Here is a 24,746-nt window from a genome sequence, read left to right as displayed (position 1 = left end):
GATTTCCTGCATATAGAAATTAAGGTTTTTGTTTTCAACATTCATCACAAGTAACAAACTATTTTTATTCAAACAGTTGAGAGTATTTGTCTCCTAAGCAGACTCTTCAGTATCATTGTCACTTCAGAGCTGTGTGCGTGTGTGTATTATATTAAGTTAAAATAAAAGTGTTCATTGAGTATTGTTGCAATTGTCATTATTACAAAAATGTGTGTGTATATGATATATATATAAATTAACTTTTTTTTCTGTCAGATTAAAAAAARACTTTACGTAAAAAGCACACCATGCAATAATCTGAGGCGGCGCTCAGAAACATTTCTCCGCCATGTTGGAGTCAACAGAAATACGAAATTACATCATAAATATTCCCTTACCTTTGATGATCTTTCATCAGAATGCAGTGCCAGGAATCCTAGTTCCACAATAAATTGTTATGTTTTATAATGTCCATTACTTATGTCGAATTAGCAACTTTAGCTAGCATGTGTAGTACATGTCCAAACACTTGCGCAATTGAACGCAAACGGACGAAAACTTCAAAAAGTTATTGCAAGTCGAATAAACTGGTCAAACTTAGTTGAGAATCAATCTTCAGGATGTTATCATATATATCCAATAACGTCCCAATCGGAGCATTTCTTCATGTCTGTAAAAGTAATGGCACACATTGACATCCTATGTCTAGCGTGCGTGACCAGGAACTGGCAATCTGCCAGACCAGTGACTCAAATAGCTCCCATCTGGCCCCACATCACACTAGAGGCTTCATTCCACGTTCTACTGACTGTTGACATCTGGTGGAAGGCGTATGAAGTGCAAACAGATCCATAAATTACAGGGATATGAATAGGCGATGACTTTCACATCGACCCTTTTCAGAATTTTCACTTCCTGTTTGGAAGTTTGCCTGCCATATGAGTTCTGTTCTACTCAGACATAATTCAAACTGAATTTTCTAAAACTGAGTTTTCTATCCAATAATATGCATATATTATGATCTGGGACAGAGTAGGAGGCCGTTCAATTTGGGCACCAATTCATCCAAAAGTGAAAATGCTGCCCCCTATCCCTAAAAAGTTAAGGTCCAAGAACACAATTGCCTCCATCATTCTTAAATGGAAGACGTTTGAAACCATCATGACTCCTCCTAGAGCTGGATGCCAGTCAAACGGGGGAGAATGGCCTTGATCAGGGAAGTGACCAAGAACCCGATGGTAACTCCGACGGAGCTCCAGAGTTCCTCTGTGGAGATGGTTGTCCTGCTGAAAGGTTCTCCCGTCTCTGCAGCATTCCCCCAAGCAGGCCTTTATGATAGTGGCCAGGCGGAAGCCACTCAGTAAAAAGGCACATGACCGCCCGCTTGGAGTTTGCCAAAATGCACCTAGACACTCTTAGACCACGAGAAACAAGATCTCTGGTCTGATGAAACCAAGATTGAACTCTTTGGCCTGAATGCCAAGCATCACATCTGGAGGAAACATGGCACCATCACTATGGTGAAGCATGGTGGTGGCAGCATCACGCTGTGGGGATGTTTTTCGCCAGCAGGGACTAGGAGACTAGTCAGGATTGAGGGTAAGATGAACAGAGGAAAGTACAGAGAGATCCTTTAAGAAAACCTGCTCCAGAGCGTTCAGGACCTCACACTGGGGAGAAGGTTCACCTTCCAACAGGACAACAACCCTAAGCACACAGCCAAGATAACGTAGGAGTGGCTTCGGTACAAGTCTCTGAATGTCCTTGAGTGGCCCAGCCAGAGCCCGGACTTGAACCCGATCGAACATCGAGAGACCTGAAAATAGCTGTGCAGCGACTTTGCACATCCAACTGGAGAGCTAGAGAGGATCTGCAGAGAATGGGACAAACTCCCCAAATACATGTGTGCCAAGCTTGTGGCATCACACCCAAAGGTGCTTCAACAAAGTACTGRGTAAAGAGTGAATACTTATGTAAATGTGATATTAGCAACAAAACAAAAAAATTGTAATTAAACTATTTCTAAAAACACGTTTTTAGTTGAGGAAAATAAACAATTAACTCAATTTTAGAATAAAGCTGTAATGTAACAAAATGTGAAAAAGGTTAAGGGGTCTGAATGCACTGTATGTAATGGTGAAATGATATACACTAACAATTCACACAATTAAGTTGTGAAACAATGAATGTGCACAGCGGCGGGAGAGCGCGCATTCAGAAGCGATTAGTGCATTGTGCATCTGGGCGGCATGGTCAATCTGATGTCTGCATTGTCCATACAGACTTTACGGTGATAGGGCCTCTGCAGAAGTCAGGGAATTCATACTTCTTGCACATTGCAGAGCAGTGCAGAGCTGTTGTCAAGGAAGTGAGTTTATGTATCGCACCCACCTACCAATGATAATGTGGAGCTATACAAAGCCCTCCGCATGGTTACAACATTTGGGAACCGCATGGCGATGCTGTACAGAGCTCAATTTGGCATCTGCATGCCTCCGGAGGCAGCGCAATTGCGTCACACCCTCCATATGTTGCCACCGACCAGATTTTCAGATCTAGACTAAGTCAATTTATGCTTGGCCTCCAACAATGGATTAGTTCCCTCCTGGACAAATAAAAAAACATTTCTATTATATATATATATATATATATATATATACTGCTCAAAAAAATAAAGGGAACACTTAAACAACACAATGTAACTCCAAGTCAATCACACTTCTGTGAAATCAAACTGTCCACTTAGGAAGCAACACAATGGCCGTCTCATTGTTGTTCATGATCAGGCCTACCACCGTTGTGTCGTCGGCAAGGATACAGTTGAAGGAGTTTAGTCCCAGGGTCCTTAGTTTAGTGATGAGCTTTGAGGGTACGGTGTAAAAAGGCAGTGTGGAGTGCAATAGACATTGCATCATCTGAGGCTTTGTATGCAAATTGGAGTGGGTGTCAGGTTTCTGTGATGATGGTATTGATGTGACCCATGACCAGCCTTTCAAAGCACTTCATGGCTACAGGAAGCTCAGCAAAAGTAAGAACAATTATGATGTTATTTCGTATTTGTGGAAAATGTTATTTCTATTCTCCGCCGTTTTGGCGGGCGCTGTCTCGCAATAACGCAAGCTGTTTGTTATGGTAAAGTTATTTTTTTAAATCTAACACGCCGGTTGCATTAAGAACCAGTGTATCTTTCATTTGCCATACGAGTATTTTTATGTAAAGTTTATGATGAGTTCTTTGGTCAGATTAGGTGAGTGTCCAAAATAGCTCCGGCCATTCTGGTGAATCGATGCTACATATTCACAATGTATAACCACGGTTTGCAGCTCTAAATATGCACATTTTCGAACAAAACATAAGTATTGTATAACCTGATGTTATAAGACTGTCATCTGATGAAGTTGTCCAAAGGTTAGTGATTCATTTTATATCTTTTGCTGGTTTTTGCAAATGCTATCTATGCGGTGAATAAATGCAGTTGTGTGTTTGGCTATTGTGGTAAGCTAATATAATTCTATATTGTGTTTGCTGTAAAACACTTAAAATCGGAAATATTGGCTGGATTCACAAGATGTTTTTCATTTGCTGTACACCATGTATTTTTCATAAATGTTTTATGATGAGTATTTATGTATTTCACGTTGCTCTCTAATTATTCTGGCTGCTTTGGTGCTATTTTTGATGGTGGCTGCAATGTAAAACTATGATTTATACCTCAAATATGCACATTTTCGAACAAAACAAATTTATTGTATAACATGTTATAAGACTGTCATCTGATGAAGTTGTTTCTTGGTTAGTGACTATTTATATCTCTATTTGGTTGGTTTTGTGATAGCTACCTATGCGGTAGAAACATGGTGAAAATATGCGGTTGAGTCTTTGGCTATTGTGGTTAGCTAATAGAAATACATAGTGTTTGCGCTGTAAAACATTTTAAAAATCGGAAATCATGGCTGGATTCACAAGATGTTTCTTTCATTTGCTGTATTGGACTTGATTTCATGATATTTATATGCTATTATTTACTTGTGGCGCTATGCTAGTCAGCTTTTACTGATGAGGATGGGTGTTAAGTAAAAGTTAAGGTCTGAAACTTTTTTTTCTGCCCAGTATGAGAGGAGTTGCAGGATTTATTTAATAAACCGTTTTCCATAAAGTTAGAGCGAATTAAGATGGAATCTCGACGTAATTTATAATGTCGTACAAAGCCTAAGGTATCCATCAAACTAATTATCATTGCGTGATTAATGTGATGTAGTAAAGTAATTGAAATACGTTGCATGAGAAAACAATCAACTTTTATTAAAAAGGCACAAGATCTGTTTCCTAGTCAATGAATGTCGATTTTACTCTGACTGCTAATCTATTCATTTGGCATGTGAGAATCATCGCCGGAGTAACGCTTGGACCTTTAAATTAGCGCTATTTTCTGGGAATTGTCTCGGTAGTACGTGCCTGTTTTTACGACTACAGACAATTGTAAAGTGGGTTTATTTGCGGGGAGTCTGTCATTCAAATAGCATTGGTGGTGCCGTGGTAGAATTTTCGCCCTCCAAGCTGGAGACCCGAGTTCAGTTCCCAGCCAATGCACTGACTAAAATCTGAGTTCGATTGCAATTCAACTATTGGTATGTTTTGCTTGGAAAGAAACGGTCGCTAGTGTTTGTATAAGATATAAACTGAACGTTTTAATAGCTTGTTTGGTTCAAATTGAACTTAAGATTGTTTAGGTTAAATTGAGACTAATTCATTCAAAATAATAGCGAAGCAAGACAGTGGCTGTTGCCTAAATGATCTGCTGGAATAACGTATTGGGAATGGAGTCATATTTAATTACTGTATCATAGAGGAGACAGTTACCTAAATTAAAGAAATTCTAAATAATAGCGGAGAGATAATGGCGATAGAGTGGTGCACACTGAAATGTTTTTCATTCTTATGGATTGACTGACATGTTATAAATTTGGCGCTGTACGTGTTATTTTTAAAGTCTTGGACATTTCATAAGTGGGAAGAGGAAAGAGAAGAGAAAGTTGTAAAGTTTGGTTTTAATCTTACGATAGAGGTAAGGCAGAACGTTGAAAGGAGAGGGGTTATATTTTTGCCCACTGGAAAGAAAGAAAAAGGATATGTTAAGCTGAAAGTGATTCAGGTGTGAATAAGGAAACATTGTGATCAATTTCTGATAGTTATTGATTCTTAGTTTGATTGTTTAGGTAACACGTGAATTTGAGCAGGAAGTTCATGTATTCTAACATTGTAATCTGTTTCCATTATGTGGAACAATGTCAGGTCATTAAAGTTGATTGCAGTTTGAGTAATTTTTACAGGGACAGTGCACAATAATCACAGTTGTTTGTGTCTAATGGCAGGGTATTCCAGACGTGGGAAGCTCTCGCACTGAAAGCAGATTGACTAAAAGGTGCTTTTCCTTAAGGGAACTATACAGTCATCTCTCATGGCGGATCTTGTGGATCTGCTGCCATTAGGTTTGGGTTTTCTGTTCAACAAAAAGTACTGAGTAAAGGGGGAGCCTGGACATTTAGAATCTTGAATACAAGATAGGCGTCAGTGTATTGCATAAGATTTTTTCCAACTCAGGAGCTTATGCTTTCTATAGCTATTGGGTTTCCTATCAAGTACTTTGAGAGCCTGTTTGCAGACAGACTGAATGGATTTTAATGTTGAACAGCAAGCTTGGGCCAAACTAGTAAGGTAGTATGTTAAGTGGGAGAGTATCATAGATTTGAAGTATAGTTTTGTTACCTCTGTAGTCAAAACAATTTCATATGTTTTGGAAATGAGCTAGGTTGAATTTGGTTATTTGAGTTACCTTTATTTGCTTTTTAAAAGAGAGGTTGGAATCAAGTATGATGCCTTGGTTCTTAAAATCAGATACCACCTGGAGCTTTTCCCCTGATACATAGACATCTGTCTCAGGGGCGTCAGTTCTTTTCTTTGTGAGGAACATGCACTTTTTTTTTTATTGAGATGCAAACATGAGTCTCTGATCAACTTTGTCATCTGAACCATTACAGTAGTGATTTCTTGTGTAGCTTGTTTGTTATTTGCATGCATTTATCACTGTATCATCTACATACATTGGAACTTCAGACCCTGTACAGAGAGAAGGAAGATCATTAATGTACGAGCTGAACAGTATTGACCTTTGGGGAATGCAAACCTTGTGGATATGAGTGGGAAAAAGTTCATTTTGATTTTTACGCTGATGAGACAGCACCAACTTTTGAAAGATTTTAGATTTGTTAAAAATCAGGGTAGTTTTTACTAAACATAACAGGTTGAAACAATTAGATTGCTGGAAAGGGGTTATGGGTTTGTTTGTTTATTTTAGGTGTTGATTTTACTTAATTAAACATTGTATTATCTGATGTGTTTGAGTAGGATTCTTTCTTCCGGGACAGATGGAAGTTACCTAAAGTATGTATGTTAAAGGGGACATGGGAGAACAGTCTACATTTTTATTAAATGCCTGGGATTAAATTTCACTGATTCCTTACGCTGAGAAATGTACTACATTTGCGACAGAGGGGGAAAATACATTTAGATAGTAATGATACCAGGATAATTGTATCTAAGAGTAGTGTATGTTCAAGTAAACATACATATACATTGGTGTAGGTTAAAATGTATGATTTGAGGTACAGTGGAATTATCATTCGTTTTAGTTTAGTTAACTTTTGAGTTTGAATCGGTGTAGTATAATGAATGCTAACGAAGTGTTTTTGTTTTTTTCTGGGAAAATGGGGGTGTCATTGTCGCTCTTTGAAATGTTTCCTGGGACTATAATCTTGGGGAGCGTGAGTGAGATTGAGGCCGTAAACTACCACAATGAAAAGGCCTGGAAATGTTTGTTTTTACCTTACGGTTTGCAAATACCAACAAATACTCAAAACAAATGTGTTGTGTGGGTGTTTTAAAAATACTGTTTGATTTGTTTTAAAAATTTCCTTTGGGTTTGGTGAGTTTTTCATTTGTTTTAGAGCCAAGGTATCTTAAATGGGCATGCACGCACATGGAATTTCATGGAGTCTTTATTTGAGTTTTAATTAAACACGTGAATTCTTTTAATAAAGGAATGTTCTGGGAAACTGGGATACAACATGTAGGAAATGTTTGACTATTTTTGTAATTTGTCTAATATAGTAAGAAACACTTCTTTGAAGGGTTTTGTATGACCTATGACCTTTATCATGACTTTCCGTTGTGGCTTGATCACCCTCATTGGAAAGCCATTTGGATAATGGTTTATGGTCATTTGTAATACTGATTAAGGTAATTAGTGTAATTGATATAGTTCTTAGTTAATATGGCTAAGGGTAGGCTGCTTCAACCTCTCTGGGATATGTGGGACGGTAGCGTCCCACCTGGCCAACATCCAGTGAAAATGCAGAGCGCCAAATTCAAATAAATTGCTATAAAAATGTAACTTATGAAATCACACATTCAAAATACCAAATTAAAGCTACACTTGTTGTGAATCCAGCCAACATGTCAGATTTCAAAAATGCTTTACGGCGAAAGCAAACAATGCTATTATCTGAGGATAGCAACCAAGCAAACAAACKGACCATCATATTTCAACCCTCCCGGCGTGACACAAAACGCAGAAATAAAGATATAATTCATGCCTTACCTTTGACGAGCTTCTTCTGTTGGCACTCCAATATGTCCCATAAACATCACAAATGGTCCTTTTGTTCAATTAATTCCGTCGATATATATCCAAAATGTCCATTTGGCGCGTTTGATCCAGAAAACACTGGTTCCAAAGTGACTACAAAATATCTCAAAAGTTACCTGTAAGCTTTGTCCAAACTACTTTGTAATATAACTTTAGGTATTTTTTTACGTAAATAAATCGATAAAATTGAAGACGGGATGATCTGTGTTCAATACCGGAGGAAAACAATGTGTAGCATGCTTTCTGGTCACGCGCCTCTAACAGTACACTTCACTGGAGCCTCATTCTGAACATAGCTACTTCTTAATTTCTCAAAGGTAAAACACCTCAACCAATTTCTAAAGACTGTTGACATCCAGTGGAAGCGATAGGAACTGCAGGAAGGTCCCTTAGAAATCCAGATTTCTAATGAAAACCCATTGAAAAGAGAGTGACCTCAACAACAACAAAAATGGTTTGTCCTCGGGGTTTCGCTAAATAAGTCACTAAATAAGTTCTGTTATACACAGACATGATTCAAACCGTTTTAGAAACGTCTGTTTTCTATCCAAATCTACTAATAATATGCATATATTAGCATCTGGGACTGAGTAGGAGGCAGTTTACTCTGGGCATGCGTTTCATCCAAATGTGAAAATGCTGCCCCCTATTCACAAGTTAAGTCTATTTTCCTATGACGATATGGGTAAACTCATTTTTCTTTGGAGTTTTTCAGAGTAGTGATTTTATTTGATTAGGTTATTTGAAATGTTGTTTCATCTTTTGACCAGTAGTAGTGTTTTTTCTCACATTACTCTCATGAGAGCTCTGTGTTAAATGGGGCCTTCAGTTCTTTGAGGTTTTGGATTGAAGTTTATACACCTTGAGTGATATGTGAAGGAGTATATTGTATTGTTGTGTTTGTTCTGTTCTATTCCCGATGGGTTATAGGTCTAACTTCCTGATCCTTTGGTTCTACGATGGAGTTGACAGTGTGATGGGGAGTATAAGCCAATTTGAAAGAATAGTTTCAATAGAATGTGTTATTCTCTTTAACATATGTTTAGACATGTGTATTAAGAATAATTGGTAAAAGTAATAATTTATCATGTAGTTAATGAACTGAACTAAACTGTTGTTCTGATCTGTTCTTTCGAGGTTATCATGAAAAGTGACATCAGACGGTATCTTAATGCATGGAAGAAATAATTGGACCGAACAGTGTGTGTACCTCAAAACCCCTTCTAACTGGCTGAAGAGACAAAAGGCGTTGAATAAGGCCCTGTCTGAACAACTTCTACCGAGAGAAGGGAGCCGAGCCAGAAATCGGTGTCTAGTATTTGATCTAAGCTATCAACTGCTGAGTCCACGTGGAGTGAGCATGAAGAGAGATCTGTTCTAAACTTATGTTGCTGGTATATTGGTTGACGAATGGACAAGACATAATGGGTGGTAAAGGTGAGACATTGAAATTGGGACATTATCATGGGCCATCCACTTTGTACTGTAAAGCTATCTGAAGAGGAACGAAAAGGACGCCAGAAGAAGGAGGGGGTTGGTCAACTGTGCCCAAAAACATTGAGACTTTTGGGGTATCAGGTTGATTGTTGAGGTCTACACCACATAAAATTATAGTGATTTAGATGAAGAATGCATTGATACTGATCTGTATTATAATCGTGATAAAAAAGTTAATAGTAGAGTTATGGGTTAATTATACTGGATGTTATTATACATGTACATTCTGCCAATGTTGATGTGTGTTAAATTTAGTTTTTTACTTTGAGTGATAGGAACAATTTGAATCACTGAGCAATGTCATTTAAAAAAATGTTGGTTGGATAATTAACTGGGTTCTAATTATGATTTATTTGGAAATTGAATGATTTTTAAAACTGAAGAACTGTTTTGATTGTTGTTATGAACTAAAGATGTTGACGCTATCATAAGCATGCCATGGTGAATGGAGAGGGTGAACTCTGATTTGGAGAGTGAAATTGATCCTAATCTATTTGATCTATTGGCATTGCCTTATAAATAGTGGAATCATGATGCTTGTCTTGGGTCATGTTCATTAGGCACCAAGGGGATACATTTTATTTTAACTATGAGTCATTACCTGGATTTGTACAACAGGAAATGCTAATTTTTGTTTCTGGAATGGAAATAGTCATTTCCAACATACTATGCTGATCCATAGGAGTGTGATAGATAACTAAAGCTTATTTTATTAAACTCCATTGATGGATGCACTGCATTATGCATGAACTTCTCTGGGATATGGGGGGACGCTACTGTCTCACTTGGCCAAAAGCCAGAGAAAATGCAGAGCGCCAAATTCAAATTAATTACTATAAAAATCAAACTTTCATTAAATCACACATGAAAAAATACCAAATTAAAGCTACACTGGTTTTGAATCCAGCCAACATGTCAGAATTCAAATAGGCTTTTCGGCAAAAGCAAACGATGCTATTATCTGAGGAAAGCACCATAGTAAACAGAGAGAAGCATATTTCAACCCTGCAGGCGCGACACAAAACGCAGAAATAAAAATTTGACGAGCTTCTGTTGTTGGCACTCCAATATGTCCCATAAACATCACAAATGGTCCTTTTGTTCGATTAATTCCGTCGATATATATCCAAAATGTCCATTTATTTGGCGTGTTTGATCCAGAAAAACACCGGTTCCACCTTGTGAAACGCGACTACAAAATCTCAAAAGTTAACCGTAAACGTTGCTAAAACATTTCAAAGTACTTTTGGAATAAAACTTTAGGTATTTTTTTACATAAATAATCGATACAATTTAATACGGGATGATCTGTGTTCAATACAGGATTAAAACAAACTGTAGCTAGCTTTCTGGTCATGCGCCTCTAACAAACAGTACACAACAAGTGACCCTGATTCAAAATGGCCCTCAACCAATTTCTCAAGACTGTTGACATCCAGTGGAAGCGGTAGGAACTGCAAGAAGGTCAATTATAAATCTGTATTCCCAATGAAAATCCATTGAAAAGAGTGCCCTCAACAACAAAAAATCTGAATGGTTTGTCCTCGGGGTTTCGCCTGCAAAATAAGTTCTGTTATACTCACAGACATGATTCAAACAGTTTTAGAAACGGCCGTGTTTTCTATCCAAATCCACTAATAATATGCATATCTTATCTTCTGGGGATGTGTGGCAGTTTAATTTGGGTATGCTTTTCATCCAAATGTGAAAATGCGGCCCCCTATCCTAGAGAAGTTATACATGTGCTTTTCACTGTTTATGGAAAATATAGCTTTGAATCTCAAACTGTAATGAGTTTTGTTTTTCTTTGTGGGTACGTGCAGGTGACTGTATAATAACCTTCCCAGAAAACATGCTAGAGTGCTTAGAAAATGTGTTGGGGATTGAAATAAGAGACAGTGCTGAGTTTCTTGGAATGAAACTGGTCATGTGCAGGAACCCCATGCAATGAGATTGTTTTGTGGCTTTTGGCTTATGGTTTATGTAGAATATATATTTATTTTCTATGTAAATGGATGTTCTCTTAAATCTTGTAATTTTCTTTTAAATTGAGAATATTCTCAAAACAGGGGAGATGTCGTGGGAAATTGTGAGATTATGTTATAGTGCTTGTAAGATTATAAGCTTTGTATTGCATTAGAATGGTTGTTTTAGTCGACAGAATAGAATCTGTCGACTATGTGTTCAGTGTTCCACTGAGGATGGGCCTCTGAGATAGCACTGACAGAGGAGATTTACGATGTCTTTGGCCAATAAAGCCTAAAGAGCATTCCAGATAGTGAGGTAATGTTTTTGTACTATGAAGTACCAGGAACGAGAATAGAACCTCGTCTTAGAGACCAAACTGAACGATAATTTATAGCTAATGCTATCTGGCTATGGGATACTCCTTTCTCAAGTAAAAGGCCCTTTGTGAAGAGTTCCTATTATCTGTGGTGTGTCATGTCGACTAGGGGGGTGTATCTTGGCAATAAAAGATCTTGGTATTCTTTTATAGGCACTCAGAATTCATTATAGACACTGAATTGATCCGAGAGTCAAAGGGCGATTTTAAAGCTCACATATTAACTTCTTATGGCTGAAGGGGCAGTATTGAGTAGCTTGGATGAAAGGTGCCCATTGTAAAAGGCCAGCTCCTCAGTCAGTTGCTAATATAAGCATATTATTATTGGATAGAGAACTCTGAAGTTTCTAAAACTGTTTAAATGTCTGAGTATAACAGAACTCAGATGGCAGGCAAAAACCTGAGAAGTTCCACTTACTGTTTGGATTTTTTCTGGGGGTGCCATATTTTCAACCAAGCGCTCATTGAATATAAAGAGATATGGATGGGTTTTCACTTCCTACAGCTTCCACTAGATGTCAACAGTCAATAGAACTTAGTCTGATGACTAATTTGAAGGGGATTCGAAGGAGACAGGAATGAGTAATCACTGCCATGAGGTGCCCACGCATTGAACTGGCGCGTTCACGTGAGAGTGAGCTCCGTTCCTTCTCTCAACTGAAGTTGATTTAATTCTCCGGTTGGAACGTTATTCAAGATGTATGTTAACAACATTCTAAAGATTGATTCAGTACATCGTTTGTCAGGTTTCTACTGACTAACGGAACGTTTGGACATTGTCACGTTATAGTGGTCGCGCTTTGAGACTTTGGTTAGGGTATTTGGTGAACAATTCGAAAGTAGCTAATTTGACATAAATAACAGACATGAACGAACAAATCAAGCATTTATTGTGGACCTGGGATTCCTAGGACTGCATTCTGATGAATTCATGTATTTTCGGGTTTCTGTTGAGTCCAACATGGTGGCTAATTTGGCTAATCATCTGAGCTCCGTCTCAGATTATTGCATGGTTAAAATTTCCGAAAAGTTTTGAAATCTGACACAGCGGTTGCATTAAGGAGAGGTATATCTATAATTCTATGTGTATTACTTGTATTATCATTTATATTGAGTATTTCTGTTGAAACGATGTGGCTATGCAAAGTCACTTGATGTTTTTGCAACTAATGAATCTAACGCCTCAATGTAAACTCAGATTTTTTTATATAAATATGAACTTAAACAAAACACGCATGTATTGTGTAACATGAAGTCCTATGAGTGTCATCTGATGAAAATAATTGAAGGTTAGTGATTAATTTTCTCTTTTCTGGTTTTTGTGAAATGTATCTTAGCTGGAAAAAAATGGCTGTGGTTATTGTGGTTTTGTGGTGACCTAACATAATCGTTTGTAGTGCTTTCGCTGAAAAGCCTATTTGAAATCAGAGACTTGTGGGATTAACAACAAGGTTACCTTTAAAATGATATGACACAAGAATGTCTGAGGAATTTTAATTATGAGATTTCTGTTTTTTGAATTTGGCACCCTGCACTTCGACTGGCTGTTGTCATATCGATCCCGTTAACGGGACTGCAGCCATAAGAATTAAAGATGAAATTTAAGTACAACTCTGACTGGTGTGTGGTTTGTAACTCTCCTCATTTGGTAAGACAGGAAATTGCCACGACACCCTCCAGCATGTCAATGCCACCAGCCATACTGCTCGTTCTGTGCGTGATTTCCTGCAAGACAGGAATGTCCGTGTTCTGCCATGGTCAACGAAGAGCCCGGATCTCAATCCCATTGAGCACTTCTGGGACCTTTTGGATCGGAGGGTGAGAGCTAGGGCCATTCTCCCAAGACATGTCAGGGAACTTGCAGGTGCCTTGGTGGAAGAGTGGGGTAACATCTCGCAGCAAGAACTGGCAAATCTGGTGCAGTCCATGAGGAGATGCACTGCAGTACGTAATGCAGCTGGTGGCCACACCACATACTGACTTATTTTTGTTTTTGTTCAGGGAGACATGCCATTTGTTAGTCACATGTCTGTGGAACTTGTTCAGTTTATGTCTCAGTTGTTAGGTTCATTCAAATATTTACACAAGTTTGCTGAAAATAAAAACACAGTTGACAGTGAGAGGACGTTTCTTTTTTTGCTGAGTTTACTTTGTAAGCCCTGCCACATCCGACGAGCGTAGTCCTGTATTTACGCTTTTCCTGTTTGATGGTTTGTCTGAGGGCAAAACAGGATTTCTTAGAAGTGTTCGGGTTAGAGTCCCGCTCCTTGAACGCTCTACCCTTTAGCTCAGTGCGGATGTTGACTGTAATCCATTGCTTCTGGTTGGTGTATGTACGTACGGTCACTGTGGGATCCACGTCATCAATGCACATATTGATGAAGCCGTTGACTGATGTGGTATACTCCTAAATGCCATCGGCTGAATCCCGGAACATATTCCAGTCGGTGCAAGCAAAACAGTCATGTAACTAAGCAACTGCGTCATCTGACCACTTCCGTATTGAGAGAGTCACTGGTACTTCCTGATGTAGTGTTAGTTCTGGCTAATTACAACAAAAAACTATTTTTTCTCTCTCAACAATAAACACTTGTATCATAATTGTATTCGGACATTTCTCCATATCCATTACGATACTCAATTTGTCCGAGTAATCGGCACACCCCTAGGAAGCTAACCCAGTCTGTATTTTTCCTCAAGGTGCCCACCGGTTGTTATGGTAAACACCCCACCCGTCTGTAGCAAACAATATTCATGAGTTCAGTGTGCTGGTCTTTCTTATTGGTCAGTGAAATTAGTATTTTAGTGTTGTGAAAACATTTAGTGTACATTGGCGGTCAGTGCCGTTTAGGATGAGGGAGGACTTTTTTGTTTTTGAGTATGGCGTGATTTCTATTACAGCATATTGGATGACTGTCATTCATATTACATTCACCTAACCTTTGTAACATCGATAGGTTTGGTCTATTACATGAAACAAAAATGTTCCCTATAAATGAGGTTGCTACAACCTAGCCTACGAATGAAAGTTTACAAAGTAGGTGCACAGTTGAGAGAATTTAGAAATCAAGGTGGCTGACAGTGACACATTCAATACCGCCTTGCACACTTGCCTGCATCGAGCTTATTTAGGGTGTAATCATTAGTCAAACAGTTTTAAACCAGAGATTCTATTGGACAAATTAAAGTATGTTTATCCCTGTTCCGATACGTTTGCTTCCGTTTAAGATACATTTTTCAACAGAGTCGCTGAAACGAATGAACCTTGATCTCTGCAAACACAGTTCACTTTCATAGCAGCCACATACAAACAGCATAATCCTTTGCTCATGTATAATTCCTTCTCGCATCTAGGCGCCCTCTTCCTCTCACCTTTTCCCTTTGCTTGTGGACCTTAGAGCACAATATAACAGCTGTCTGACCAGGTGAAAAACCTTTCCAAGTCAAACCTTCACACATCCTACATAGTTGTCACCATATTAGCTAACATCATAGCTAGCTTCTAGAACTAATGTGTTAATAAACCCGCTACAATCATGCAGTACAGTGAACAGTTTAGCAGTTACACCGGCAGGCCCCGGTGGCAATAAATTAATTAAACAAATAGTTCCCGTGTTAGATAGCCATAGCCAGCTAGCTAACATCCCTCTGAGATGGAAGTTTGAGTAGGCTAAACTAGCTAGCCGCATTCACTAGCTAGGTAAGTGAAGAAATAAATATATATTAGAAGTCGACCGATTAATCGTAATGGCCGATTAATTAGGGCCGATTTCAAGTTATCAGAAATCGGTAATTTTGGATGCCGATCCCAGATGCTAGAATATGCATATCATTGACAGATTAGGATAGAAAACACTAAAGTTTCCAAAACTGTCAAAATATTGTCGGTGAGTATAACAGAACTGATTTTGCAGGCGAAAACCTGAGGAAATCCAACCCGGAAGTGCCTTTTATTTGGAAAAATCCCTGTTCCGTTGCCTGACCCATTTAAAGGGGTATCAACCAGATTCATTTTCAAATGGCTTCCTCAGGCTGTGACCAGGCTTTAGACATAGTTTCAAGCTTTTTTGAAAAATGAGCGAGATTTATCAAAACGCGCCAGGTGTCCTTTGATTAGTTCCTGCGCGAGAGATGAAGCTCGACATTTTCTTTCTCTGTAGTATTGAATAGGTTACCATCCGGTTGAAATATTATCGATTATGTATGTTAAAAACAACCTGAGGATTGATTATAAAAAACATTTGACATGTTTATACGAACATTACGGATACTTTTTGGAATTTGTCTGCCTTTCAGGACCGGAACGGGCCTGTGGTTTTCTGAACATAACACGCAAACCAAATGGCGGTTTTTGGTTATAAAACTAATCTTTGTCGAACAAAAAGAACATTTATTGTTTAACTGGGAGTCACGTGAGTGCAAACATCTGAAGATTATCAAAAGTAAGCGATTAATTTTATTGCTTTTCTGACTTTCGTGACCAAGCTAATTTGGGGCTAGCTGTTCTGTCTAGTGATTGATAAACACAAACGCTTGGATTGCTTTCACTGTAAAGCATATTTTCAAAATCTGACACGATAGGTGGATTAACAAGCTAAGCTGTGTTTTGGTATATTTCATGATTATAAATATATTTTTAATTTTTTTTMAATTTGGCGCTCTGCAATTCAGCGGTTGTTTAAGAAAATGATCCCGCTAAAGGTATCCGTGCGGCAAGAAGTTAACACCTTTATTTAACTAGGCAAGTCAGTCAAGAATAGATTCTTATTTTCAATGACGGCCTAGGAACGGTGGTTTAACTGCCTTGTTCAGGGGCAGAACGACAGATTATTACCTTGTCAGCTCAGGGATTCAATCTTGAACCTTACGGTTAACTAGTCCAACGCTCTAACCACCTGCCTCACGAGGAGCCCGCCTGTTACTCGAATGCAGTAGGAAGCCAAGGTAAGTTGCTAGCTAGCATTAAACTTACCTTATAAAAAAACTAAATCATAATCACTAGTTATAACTACACATGGTTGATGATATTACTAGTTTATCTAGCGTGTCCTGCGTTGTATATAATCGATGCAGTGCCTGTTAATTTATCATTGAATCACAGCCTACTTCACCAAACGGGTGATTTAACAAGCGCATTCGCGAAAAAAGCACTGTCGTTCCACCAATGTGTACCTAACCATAAACATCAATGCCTTTCTTAAAATCAATACACAGAAGTATATATTTTTAAACCTGCATATTTAGCTAAAAGAAATCCAGGTTAGCAGGCAATATTAACCAGGTGAAATTGTGTCACTTCTCTTGCGTTCATTGCACGCAGAGTCAGGGTATATGCAACAGTTTGGGCCGCCTGGCTCGTTGCGAACTAATTTGCCAGAATTTTACGTACTTATGACATAACATTGAAGGTTGTGCAATGTAACAGGAATATTTAGACTGATGGATGCGATGCCACCCGTTAAGATAAAATACGGAACGGTTCCGTATTTCACTGAAAGAATAAATGTTTTGTTTGAGATTAGTTTCCGGATTCGACCATATTAATGACCTAAGGCTGGTATTTCTGTGTGTTATTATGTTATAATTAAGTCTATGATTTGATAGAGAAGTCTGACTGAGCGATGGTGGGCACCAGCAGAATCGTAAGCATTAATTCAAACATCACTTTCGTGCGTTTTGCCAGCAGCTCTGTTTATGAATTCAAGCCTATCAACTCCCGAGATTAGGCTGGTGTAACCGATGTGAAATGGCTAGCTAGTTAGCGGGGTGCGCGCTAATAGCGTTTCAAACATCACTCGCTCTGAGACTTGGAGTAGTTGTTCCCCTTGCTCTGCATGGGTAACGCTGCTTCGAGGGTGGCTGTTGTCGATGTGTTCCTGGTTCGAGCCCAGGTAGCGGCGAGGAGAGGGATGGAAGCTGTACTATTACACTGGCAATATTAAAGTGCCTATAAGAACATCCAATAGTCAAAGGTATATGAAATACAAATCGTAGAGAGAGAAATAGACCTATAATTCCTATATTAACTACAACCTAAAACTTTTTACCTGGGAATATTGAAGACTCATGTTAAAAGGAACCACCAGCTTTCATATGTTCTCATGTTCTGAGCAAGGAACTTAAAACGTTAGCTTTTTTACATGGCACATATTGCACTTTTACTTTCTTCTCCAACACTTTGTTTTTGCATTATTTAAACCAAATTGAACATGTTTCATTATTTATTTGAGGCTAAATTGATTTTATTGATGTATTTATTATATTAAGTTAAAATAAGTGTTCATTCAGTATTGTTGTAATCGTCATTATTACAAATACAAAACTTATATATATATAAATTATTATTGTTTTAAAATCGGCATCTGCTTTTTTGGCCCGCACTAATCGGTATCGGCGTTGAAAAATCCTAATCGGTCGACCTCTAATACAGCGGGGAGAACAAGTATTTGAAACACTGCGATTTTGCAGGTTTCCTACTTAAAAAGCATGTAGAGGTCTGTAATTTTTATCATAGGTACCACTTCAACTGTGAGACGGAATCTAAAACAAATCCAGAAAATCACATTGTATGATTTTTTAAGTAATTAATTTGCATTTTATTGCATGACATAAGTATTTGATCACCTACCAACCAGTAAGAATTCCGGCTCTCACAGACCTGTTAGTTTCTTTAAGAAGCCCCTGTTTCCACTCATTACTGTATTAACTGCACGTGTTTGAACTCGTTACCTGTATAAAAGACACCTGTCCACACACTCAAACAGACTCCAACCTCTCCACAATGGCCAAGACCAGAGAGCTGTGTAAGGACTTCAGGGTTAAATTGTAGACTTGCACAAGGCTGGGATGGGCTACAGGACAATAGGCAAGCAGCTTGGTGAGAAGGCAAAACTGTTAGCGCAATTATTGAGAATGGAAGAAGTTCAAGATGATGGTCAATCACCCTCGGTCTGGGGCTCCATGCAAGATCTCACCTCGTGGGGCATCAATGATCATGAGGAAGGTGAGGATCAGCCCAGAACTACACGGCAGGACCTGGTCAATACCGGAAGAGAGCTGGGACCACAGTCTCAAAGAAAACCATTAGTAACACACTAGCCGTCATGGATTAAAATCCTGCAGCGCACGCAAGGTCCCCCTGCTCAAGCCAGCGCATGTCCAGGCCCGTCTGAAGTTTGCCGATGAATCTGGATGATCAAGGAGGAATGGGAGAAGGTCATGTGGTCTGATGAGACAAAAATAGAGCTTTTTGTCTAACTCCACTCGCCGTGTTTGGAGGAGAGAAGAAGGATGAGTACAACCCCAAGAACACCATCCCAACCGTGAAAGCATGGAGGTGGAAACATCATTCTTTGGGGATGCTTTTTGCAAAGGGGACAGGAGGACTGCACGTATTGAGGGGAGGATGGATGGGCAGGTATCCGCGAGATTTGCACAACTCCTTCCCTCAGTAAGAGCATTGADGATGGGTCGTGGCTGGGTCTTCCAGCATGACAACGACCCGAAACACACAGCCAGGGCAACTAAGGAGTGGCTCCGTAAGAAGCATCTCAAGGTCCTGGAGTGGCCTAGCCAGTCTCCAGACCTGAACCCAATAGAAAATCTTTGGAGGGAGCTGAAAGTCCGTATTGCGCAGCGACAGCCCCGAAACCTGAAGGATCTGGAGAAGGTCTGTATGGAGGAGTGGGCCAAAATCCCTGCTGCAGTGTGTGCAAACCTGGTCAAGAACTACAGGAAACGTATGATCTCTGTAATTGCAAACAAAGGTTTCTGTACCAAATATTAAGTTCTGRTTTTCTGATGTATCAAATACTTATGTCATGCAATAAAATGCAAATTAATTACTTAAAAATCATACAATGTGACTTTCTGGATTTTTGTTTTAGATTCCGTCTCTCACAGTTGAAGTGTACCCATGATAAAAATTACAGACCTCTACATGCTTTGTAAGTAGGAAAACATGCAAAATCGGCAGTGTATCAAATACTTGTTCTCCCCACGGTATATATAACCAGCACTCATTTTTGAAGAAATTAACATGTTCAAAACTGTTCAACTATTGTCTTACTCTCTTTGAGCCAACTACTCACCACATGTTATGCAGTGCTAGCTAGCTGTAACTTATGATTTCAGTACTAGATTAATTCTCGGATCCTTTCAGCTTTGATAGGTTGGAAGACCTATCAAGACCTACGGAACTTGTCATAATTACTGTCTAAGTCTATGGAAGGGGGTGAGAACCATGAGCCTCCAAGGTGTTGTATTGTACTCAATGTACACAGAAGAGGACGGAACACAAGCTGTCCTCCAGCTACACCATGGTGAAACCCTACAGAGTGCTGTTGAGGCTACTGACATTTATTGCAAAACAGTGTGTTTTAATCAATTTGGTGACTTGAAAATATTTTGTACAGTTTTATCTTTAAAGTATTACTCTCTTTTTACTACTTATGAAATTCTGAGAAAGATGGTCCTACCCTTACTCCTCTGAGGAGCCTCCACTGACATATCATAATTAAACTTTACCATTTTGACTGTTTATAATATAAGGCACAATTTCACTCAATATAAAAGTAGTGCTGGTTGATCGCACTGAGACATTTTAAAAATCCCCTTTCTGCCTTTTCCTCTATGGAAATGTAATGGCATGACGTGCTTGATGTCATTCCGAATAATCGAAAAAGGTCGGACAGAAGAAAAATCGAACAGTGTAAAAACATTACTGTGATAGAGAGTAAACACGACTTGAATTCAGTCAGATAGCGACTTAACTAAGTATACGTCCCTGCGCTCGTTCGATTATTTGAGTAGGTAGTAGACACTCTAAAAGTGAGAAAAGTCATCAACATTCAAACAAGCCAAGTAGATAACGTTAGCCGGCTAGCAGCATTGTTCAGCTGGCCAGAACATTCGAAACAAGAGCCGATGTAACGTTAGCTAGCTGGTTACGTTTCTTGAGGCCAGACACACATTCCTGAGTCGAGGAACAGGAGATAACACAATACTGTACTGACAAACCGGCGAGTAACTAACGTTACCTAGTTGTAAAGTCAGCCATTTAAACACCATGCCACCATGGCTTGCTATCATTTCCCCTCACATCATAGGTACTGAATGTGTGTAGCTACCTTTTTGTTGTGCGAACCGCTGCTCCCTTCCACCACTCAGCAGCGCCGATAACTTCAATCAAATGCGAGCAGAGACACACTTTCTTCATACAGCAATTAACGGGAAGTGCACTCTTTGGAATATTGCTTTGACAGCTACAATTCCAGTCAAGCGTTGGCCAAAGTAAAATGGCAACCGTTGGGGGTGTTTCCGTTTTGAAGACCTGAAAGAGAAGAGGGGCGGAGTTTAGAATGCAATAGGGACGGCACTTCAAGCTAAGTACGCCCATTAGACCTTATCAGTGTCCGATCCGTGCCCAGAAAAAAAGGGAAAGAAGGCGTGATTTAGGCGTGGTCAAAAACAGGAAAGGGGTTGGGCAAATTTAAGGGGGGCGAACTTCCATGCCTTTTGTGAAAAAAAGGTAAGCAGTGAGCTAGCTAGCAATCTTTGTGAGATAATGGAGGGGTTGAAAGGACAATTTTAATTATTGCATTTTCAGTGTTAATTTAGCCATTAGATTAATATGTATTTATGTTTCTAAATTCATGAATGGGATAACGATTAAACATATTTTTTTATGTATGTTAATTTTGACATACAACAAAATGGAATGTTAGCTAGTTTATTTTAGGGGTTGAAGAATTGTTTCCGACCAAAAAGCACATGAATGATGCTAGTATGAACTTTGACATTTCCAACTTGCTAACTGGTTAAACGCGACACGTGTATAACTACAACCAGTTAGCAAGTCGTGGTTACCCGACGAGCACCTGAACGCGGCATTAAAGGATGCAGTCTTTGAAGGGGCAATAATAAAGCATTGTATTCGTTTTGTCGGCCATTTACAGAAAAATTAAGCTAGGTGATAGCAATAGAAAGAGGACCTCTGCATTAATAAGCAGCTCAATTTCACAATTTTATAATGCAACCATTCAGTGTAAAATAAAATTTAAAAAACTGACAAGTGGACTTCGATTAAGAAATTCTGGTTTAATGTAGTCAATGTTATCACCTTATCATTTGTCTAAAGGTTATAGGAATGACTGTTACGACACTGAAAAGTTTAGTTATTGTGAAGCCAGGCTTTTTTAAACCTCCCCTCCCCCATTTCTCGTCTCTCCACTGTGATGACAGATGTGAGCAGAATGGCACAAAATGGCTGCCAAGAATAATCAAAATGGCTGCTACAGACTGAATATGGGGTGTAATTACTGCATAGTGCTTAAATATTTTTTTTWATTTTTTTTATTGTATGTATTTACATAAATGTCTACATATGCTTCCCTGGAAGATAATATCTTAAATGAAACCAAGGAATGAGGAGAACCTTGATCCTACCACAGGCAACCAAGTACTTGCTGCCTGGGAGGTTGTTAGAAATTGATACAAAATGAAGGTTTCTGAAATCTAATGTTGATGTCCCCCAATAAAAAGATAGTCTCTCTAGACATCCGGGTTGCTCCCACAATTTTCAATTGACTTAATGTTGCTTTCAAAACAACTCGGAAAATCGGAAAACTCGGAGCTCATTTGTCTACGAGTTTCCAAGTCGGACATTTCAGAGTTTCAGAGTTCCGAGTTGTCTTGAAAGCGGCACCGTCTGTATGTAATATAACATCAGTTTGGCATAGGAACTATGTCACTACCTTATACGCTTGAATAAAATGCAAAATAGTAGCTAGCAAAATGGAGATCACGGAGGTTATTTTTAATGACTACGTTTCACAAGTGGCTAGTTTGAGTCAACTACCTCACCAAAACCACTTAACGTTATACCTGCAAACTTTGGTTTCGAATTGCAACGTTATCGCATGTCTGCCTCGTTATTTATTGGGAGAGTTCCATACAACCTTTTTAAGCCAGAAAAGTAGAAATCGGATTTAAAAAATGTAAAGACGGGCCTGATGAAACAGAAAATGTTTAGGTAGACTTTACAAATGTCGGCAAAACACACGGTGGGATAATTTTGTGTGGGTAAAATTAATTATTCAAGAAATGTCGGTGACAATATTGATAGCTCAATAACTATCATATGGAAGTAAACTTGGAGTCACGCGATGACGTGTGGTGCTCCCTTTACAACTCAGGAAATGATGCAGTTTATTAGGCTACAGATTAAATCCATTATGAACTTCACAGGGTGGTGAAAAGTCAAGGTGATGAGTTTGATACTGCTTTCCAATACATATCGAGGGTCTTATTTTGGTGACATGATCATCAATGCTTGGTTTTGACACAAATGTAATCTCATGTAGGCTGTACATGCACTCTAAACAGCAGCGAGAAAATAACAGTACCAATACCAGGGTGGGCACACTGGCTACAAAACGCTTTATTTTTTACCTGAGAAACCATCAGTAGAGTTGAAAATGCGATGGAAACCCATTTAACTTGTATTCTTTATTAGGTACATGGGATGAACTGCAAAATGTATTTGTATGTGCGCTACGTCATCACGCACAGCCTGCAACAAGTCAGTTAGATGGAGACCTCTCTGGTGGGCATATTGTTTTTTGTGGATTTTAGAATATCCGCATGAAAATATGTCGCCAATTCGATGGAAAGCTAGGTTTTTAATTTATTGGAAAGGAGCAAAGCTCATCACCGTGCTCTTTCACCACCCTGTGAATTTCGTAATTTATTTAAACTATAGCCTAAAACTGCATGCTTTCCCGAGTCGTAATGGGGGGACCACACACACACCATATTATCGCTTGACTCGAAGTTTACTTAGATATGGTGGTTATTACATCAATATTTTAGCATAAAGACGTTTCCACCGCCATTTCTCGCATAATACGTTTTACTGACAGAAAGATCCTACCATGTAGAACGAACAAATTATCAGTCCGCATGTATAATTGTACTAAACTCTTTTCCTATCATAGATCGAATGATTTTTTAATTTAAAAAAAAATACATTGTATGACTAGTCGCATAAAAACTGTCCAGAAAAGTGGTTAATGCCGAGGTCGGTTTTACGAGACTTAATTAAAAAATATGGAGATTTTGTAAATAAATAAAAAACCGTCTGTAGAGAAGTTGGAAGGTGAGCAAGGTGAAACGTTGAAGAAGACCGAACACTGCAGTGGGAGGGGTTATAGACAGGTGTTAAATGGGGATGGAATAGACTGACATAAAAAATAAAGATTAGAATGTGAATAGAGCAGATTTGGAAATTGAAAATTAACCCAATTTGGAGACATACCCCTTGTTGTTCATGAGGTCAGCTTGACCCTGCAACCTACATGCAGAATCCTATTCACTCATCTTTCCATATAAGGTTTGTTTTTGGAAGTTGAGTTTGTTTATAGTCTGCTGTATGCAGTTCCACTATTTGCATAAAATACTAATTGAACCCCGGGTTTTAAACAAGGCATAAACCATTCGGTGTAATCAGTGTTCCAGATACAGTAAATGGAGCTGACAAGATTCAAGTGTTTCCCTGTTGCTATTGCCCTGTTGCACAACATTAATGCTGCATTCATAACATCTCGTAAATTCGAAAATACCAGCATATGACTGGGAAAAATCCACTTGAACGCCCCTCCAACTGGTAATTACTAGTGGGAAACTTGTCTATCATCTCTGAGCTCGGGAATTCTCCCACATGTGGGGTAGCAGGCAGCCTAGTGGTTAGAGTGTTGGACTAGTAACCGAAAGGTTGCAAGATCGAATCCCCGAGCTGACAAGGTAAAAATCWGCTGTTCTGCCTCTAAACAAGGCAGTTAACTGTTCCTAGGCCGTCATTGAAACTAAGAAATTGTTCTTAACTGACTTGCCTTTTTTAAATAAAGGGGGGGAAAAAACAATAATTTGTTTGCAAGTGTAACTGGTGTGAAATAGCTAGTAGTGTTTCAATTGGGCAGCTTTTGTGGAGTGATACAGTAGGTAAATGCTTTGTGGGACGCAGTTGTTCAGAGGGTCCCTGGTTCGAGCCCAGGTTGGGGAAAGAAGAGGGACGGAAGCAAAACTGTTACATTGTGGTAAAAAAAAGAGTTAAATCCTGATCGCCGTTCGTGGTGAATAAAGTAGCACTACCTAATACATCAATGCATTTTTCCGCAAAAGGTGGGTAAACCCTTGTGCAAAATAAAAATATATTATGTAAAT

At 38.9% G+C, this 24,746-nt stretch overlaps 1 protein-coding gene across 2 annotated transcripts in view; it reads right to left on the bottom strand.

Moving 5' to 3' along the window:
• LOC111976682 (coiled-coil domain-containing protein 71) overlaps positions 1-20,948 on the bottom strand; it is a 57,844-nt gene extending 36,896 nt beyond the window's left edge. The window contains exon 1 of one of the 2 annotated variants that reach the window (XR_011481257.1): positions 20,654-20,942. The gene's annotated coding sequence lies outside the window, so the exon portion shown is untranslated. Of the gene's footprint in view, positions 1-20,653 lie in introns of both variants that reach the window. The other variant, XM_024005699.2, reaches the window with a different exon arrangement.
• Between the last annotated feature and the right edge of the window lie 3,798 nt (positions 20,949-24,746).

This window comes from Salvelinus sp. IW2-2015, linkage group LG17 (assembly GCF_002910315.2).
Source record: "Salvelinus sp. IW2-2015 linkage group LG17, ASM291031v2, whole genome shotgun sequence".
NCBI classification, from domain to species: domain Eukaryota; kingdom Metazoa; phylum Chordata; class Actinopteri; order Salmoniformes; family Salmonidae; genus Salvelinus; species Salvelinus sp. IW2-2015.
This window is presented reverse-complemented; position numbering and strand designations above follow the sequence as displayed.